Source organism: Xiphophorus maculatus, chromosome 2 (assembly GCF_002775205.1).
Source record: "Xiphophorus maculatus strain JP 163 A chromosome 2, X_maculatus-5.0-male, whole genome shotgun sequence".
NCBI lineage: Eukaryota > Metazoa > Chordata > Actinopteri > Cyprinodontiformes > Poeciliidae > Xiphophorus > Xiphophorus maculatus.
The window spans coordinates 4,279,093-4,285,017 of NC_036444.1; the positions used below are offsets into that span (position 1 = coordinate 4,279,093).

Consider the following 5,925-nt stretch of genomic DNA (forward strand, 5'->3'; position numbering starts at 1 on the left):
CTCCAAGTTCACAACAAAGGAAATTTAAGGGCTTCAAAAGTGGATTTTGTATGTTATGTCCCTTATACAATTCAGTATTCTCTCACAATCTCCTCTTAACTTCTTTGCACAAACCTAGACAAAAAAGCAAACAAACGAGGAATACCAAAAGTTACAAAATTTGACCACCTAAAATTTCAAGCAGTTATTTTGATAAGAGGCAAGAAGCCAGTGAGCATGAAATGAAAATCATCATCGATTGAAATTTGCAGTACATTAATGAATCTACCGTTGTGCTTTCTTGCTTTGCTACTATGTTTTTACGCCGGCACCCCTGATGACAGCAGCGATGCGACACGTTTGGCACAACAGCTGGTCCACCTGAAACCTTCAGCACAGAAAACTTCCTTTGCTCCCACACTGATACACTATCTAACGAAGCGTTACCCTCTGTTAGTCCGTCAGACTCAGCTGAGCAAGAAAGAAAGCAGACAATCTGGAGGGAAGAACAAACAGACAGATGGAGATTAAAACCTCTGTCCGTCCCGAACTGCATCACCCTTCGATGCAAGGATCAGCGTGTTCAGATCATGGATGGAAAGCTTTTAAGGTAGATTGTCTGCCTTAAGTCCACACTTAAAACAACTTCATAGTTAATGCCAACATCAACTGATTCTATGATATTGCTAACTATTTTTTCTACTTCTAACATTAACAGGCAAGAAGTCACCCAGAAATGTTTTTTCACTCCAGGCATCCAGTCCCAATCATCATCGTTCTGATGATGCCACACACGTAGCGAGTCCACAACGTCTTAAAATTGTAAGTCTTAGTTTTTTCTTTGCCATTTTTCTGTACTCTTTAAAATACAAGAGCTTTCTCTGTTTAATTGCTCTGTTGTTCTTTTTTGTAGGTTTCTGTAAAGTGCGGTGGTCCAGTTAATGGGAATGTTCTGTTGTAGATCCTCACTGTTCTTAGGAAGGAGAAATGTCAGTTTGTCTGGAGTAAAACTGTGATACTGAATTAAAACAATACTCTGTCCTTGGTGAAATATTTTTCACATTTCCTCTAAAGTGTACCTCTTGTTTTATTGTGCTAATTTTCATAAGCATGTCGTCTGTAAACATTGAATGTATTGACAGTTTGCACAATTCTGTGATAGTATATTGGCAATTGAATTTATTTGCAGGATGTCAGAAAACCTTCCCAGAGCTGCTGCTTTGATATGAACTGCTTTCTACCCTCAGATCTTCTGCTTGAGGAAACTCCAAAGGTTCTCAATAGGGTTGAGGTCAGAGGTCAGAGGAGGATGGTGACCACACCATGAGTTTCTACCCTTTTATGCCCATAGCAGCCAATGACACAGTGGTATTCCTTGCAGGATGAGATGGTGCATTGTGATGATGAGGATGATTTTGCTACAGAAGCTCTTCTTTTTGAACCATGAAAGAAAGTGATCAGTCAGAAAGTCCAGATACTTTGCTGAGGTCATTTTCACACCTTCAGGGACTCTGAAGGGGCCGACCAGCTCTCTCTCTCTCTCTCTCTCCATGATTTCGGCCCAAAGCATGACTCCACCACCTCCTTGCTGACGTCACAGCCGAGTCGGGACCTGGTGGCCGTCCACCACCAATCCACTACTGCGTCCATCTGGACCATCCAGGGTTGCACAGCAGTCATCAGTGAACAAGTCTGTTTGAAAATGAATCTTCATGTCCGGCTGGGCCCACTGTGACCGGTTCTGCTTGTGAGCTCTGGTTAGGGGCCCAATAGTAGCTTCATGCACCACAAGCCTCTGGAGGATCCTCCACCTTGAGGTTCCAGAGGCTCCAGCAGCTTCAAATAACTGTTTGCTGCTTTGTAAGGACATTTTTACAGCTGCTCTCTTAATCCGATGAATTTGTCTAACAGAAACCTTCCTCATTCTGCCTTTATCTGTACAAACCATCTTTGTTCTGAATCAGCCATAAATCTCATAACTGCCTCATAACTGCTTAATAATAATAATAATAATAATAATAATAATAATAATAATAATAATAATAATAATAATAATAATAATAATAAAAACAATGGCTTAGAGTGAAAACTTGTTGCATTTTAGGCAAGAACATGTTTATTTTCTTATTTAGAAAATAAATTGAATTATTTATTTGCATTTTTATGTATTTTTAATGTCATAACATACGCTTATGTGCATAAAATCTCTAGAATGTGCCCATTTAAAAAAATCTGATTAATTGACTAATAATAGATTACTAAAATAATTGTTAGTTGGTTTAGTTCAGTGAAGTTTATTCTGTGGGGGGTAAAAAAGCCGATAAAGAGTCGATTCCAGATGGGATTCGAATCGGGAAAATCTGCAGCTAGCTTCCCTTGCTTCCGTTTAAATAAAAACATGGTGGCCACCGCGCTAGCTTTCAGGTCACGCTCACTCAACCACAGTGAAGTAATGAGTACATGCTGAGGTGCTGCACAGAGAGCAGCGTCTCTGCTGCTTCAGGGGGAAGAGTCGATTAACAAGAAGGTCTAAAACTTCACGAACAGAGAGCGGGACGGGATTCCCCTGGGAGCTCTTTCACGCTTCACGCAGAGCAGAGATGGAGAAACGAGACGGTTTCTTGCAGATAGATGATGTAAAAGCATGACAGACAGCAGCCCTGGGAACTTCTGCTGCTTTATAAAACAGGAAGAAATGACACTCGCTTCATCTAAACTCCAGGAACAGAGCCAGCAGCTTACATTGCATTAATGTGGAGACACTGCTCAGGGAAGCATGAAGATCTGTGACGGAAACATAACCCGCGGTTCGGCTCGCTCTGCAGAATCATCTCAGTAATGACAGAGACTGCAGAGCTGCTGCTAAAATCAGCAGAGGTTATCGGGAATGTCTGCCAGCTGCTGCTTCAGTCCAAGTTTTAAATCAAATCATTGGAGGTGAGGAGATTCCTGATGGCTCCAGGTTCTCCAGGTTCTCCAGGATCTCCAGGATCAGAGCAGCAAAGAATTATCCTGAAACAATGGACAATGATCCAGACTGTCCCATTGGGAGAACAATGGAGGACTTATGAGGGTCACACATCACCACCCAGTAGCCAGACTGGATCAAGAGGTTCCTACTGTCTGACGGGTTTTAAAGCTGCAGTATCTAACTTTTATTTAAAGAAATGTTTTTTACATATTTGTTAAAACTGTCACCATATTGTGACAGTTTGCAATGAGACAGTTAATCTGTAAAAAGATCAATCTCCACCTCCCCCCTGAGCTGCTATTACCATCTGAAGAAATATTCCCAAACAAAAACAAGCAATCAAAGCCAGGAGGAGGGTCTTAGCGCTGTCAATCAACCAGGTGTTTGCTGCTAAATGTTCTAAGAAAGAACTTACCATTTCACATAACTCTTTGTCCGTCGTCAATGGCGGCCATGCTAACTAGCTCTAGCATTCACAACAGGCTCTGTTAGCTGAATCTTACCAGAGAGCTAGCAGTCAATGGGAAGAGATGATTGACAGCATTAAGGCCCGCCTCCTGGCTCTGTTTGGTTGTTTCTAGTTTGCACTGGGAGAAGGAAGAGGAGCTTTTTTGTAATTTATCCAACTCATTTTCTGTATTAAATGAAATTCACAGATTTTTCAAATTCTTTTGGCCATTTAACCAAATTTATTCTCAGTTAAAGGACAGGATTTGGGTGCAGAAAAGTCAGATTTCCTGTTACAGTTACTGGATAGACGTTGTTTTAATTACTATAAAAGCGCCTTTGTAAAAAGACAAATATTTTGTGTCGTACCTTACATTTTCCATTGTAGGAAAATCTGGTCAATAATAATTTTACACTAATTAGAAATAAGAAATTTAATAAATAAATGTACATCATTCTTTAACTGTAGCCGAGGTCCGCAAAAAAATCTGCCTAAGGGCTACAAATGGCCCGCAGGCCACACTTTGGACACCCCTGATCATTCCTGCACTTCTGCAGCACCCATAAAGCCAACGCTGTGGCTAATAAAATTATAACCACGCTGAATACACTGAAATTACACTAAATCTAAAAAAGATTAAAGGCTGTGATTCATGCAAGCTTTAAACGGTTAATGCAGCACCTGGAAGGGCTTTTAAAAATGAATGCAGCTGCAGAGCAAGAATAACGACTGTAAAATGAGTGAAACAGGTGGTGTATTTTTATTTCTCAGCATAACGGTACAGGGTGGAGCTCCTCAGCTTGGGTCCCATTTACTGTGTTTACAGACAGGATCTCAATGCATAGCAGTGGTACAGAGGCAGTCTGGTTCAGTTAATACAGCTAGAAACTAGACCTGAACCTTCAGGGTCACATAAAGATGGTTACAAAGTCGGCCTTCTATCACCTGAAGAACATTTCCAGGATTAAAGGGCTAATGTAGCAGCAAAGTCTGGAGAAACGCATTGATCACTGCAACAGGTCTGCCTAGAAAAAAAATCTATCCTCCAGCTGATCCAGAACGCTGCTGCTGGTGTTCTGACTAAAACCAGGAAGTTAAAGCACGTCACCCAGATCTCAAGTCCTTCACAGGCTCCCTGTAGCTCAGAGAATAGACTTTAAAATACTGCTGTTAGTTTATAAATCACTGAACGGCTTAGCACCACAACACATCAAAGATCTGTTGTATCAACCTTTCAGAACCTCTCAGGTCTTCAGAACCAAATACGGAGAAACAGAATCCACTTTTTATGCTCCTCTTATCTGGAATAAACTTCCAGAAAACTGCAAAACTCCTGAAACACTGAGTGAGTGCCGTTAAATCAAAGCTAAAAACCCACCTGTTTAGCTGGTTATCAAGCTGCTCCAGATTAGCAGTAAATGGAACATTGATCAGCAGTTCTGATGAACATTTGCTTGATTACTTTGATTAAATTTGACAAAATAGAATGCTTATTGTTTGTGATGTTTTTAAGATGTAAAGCACTTTGACCTGCCTTGCTGCTGAAATGTGCTTTACGAATAAACTTGAATTGAACACAATCCATGTGCTGCCCTGTCATCAGCGTCTGCTTTTTAATCTTCTAAGCTGTGTGTGTATGAGAAGCAGCATGAGGTAAAGATAAAATAGATCTTTATAAACAGTGAATATTCACCCAGTAGCAGCAACCAGTGAGGAAAAAGAGAGGAAAAACCCAGTTGGAGATGTCAGGATCCATTAAAACTCTGTGCCCTCCCTTGGTGTCTGATTAACCTGTTTGAAGCTTTTCCTAATTAGGTAATTAGTCGAGCTTGGAAAAGGCTTCAGCGTCCCACCACCGCAGATTCTAATGATACAATAAAGATAATCAGCTGCAGTTTTAGACTTTAGTTTGTGAGTTGAGAAACAATGCATTATTATATGATTTGGCTCAGCAAAGCAAATTTCAGATTACGGTAATTTAATACAGCTCTGGCCTAGAATCTGACTGAAGTTGAATTTTAACATAATATAATATATGATGGCGTTCTTACTCTATGTGTCCTGAAAAACAACTTTAATGCATCAAAGATGAACTATTTTTACAAAGCACAAAGGAGGAGAGAATGGGGGCGGATATCAAAGGGACCCCGAGACACTGATGGATGATATGAGTGGGTGAGGCAGCTTCGGTCTCATATGTGCATCCTTTATTAGAAACAGGATTCAAAATATGAAATAGAAGACATTTTCTCATTAAAATAATCCGAATTTGTCTCCTGAGACAGCCACAAACCACAGCTACGTCCTCCTGATCCGACGCTTTGATTAATTGATCGTTATCAGAGTGAGAAGCTCAATGAAGGCAAGACATTTGGTAGCCTGATTCTCTAAACCACACAGGAAGTGGTTGGTAAAGAACTAATAGGAGACCAAATTTTTGCTAGCTTTGAAGACATTGAGCACCCTTAGCTTTCCTTAAATACGTTTTTCTGAGTAAATTATAAAGTTCTGATTTACGTTGCTGTTT

The 5,925-nt window shown here is 40.4% G+C and overlaps 1 long non-coding RNA gene across 1 annotated transcript; it reads left to right on the top strand.

The window, feature by feature from the left end:
* The first annotated feature begins 329 nt into the window (after positions 1-329).
* On the top strand, positions 330-979 carry LOC111612269. Its single transcript, XR_002754504.1, has 3 exons — positions 330-589; positions 698-801; positions 893-979. It is a non-coding gene; the product is annotated as an uncharacterized LOC111612269 (long non-coding RNA).
* The last annotated feature ends 4,946 nt before the right edge of the window (positions 980-5,925 follow it).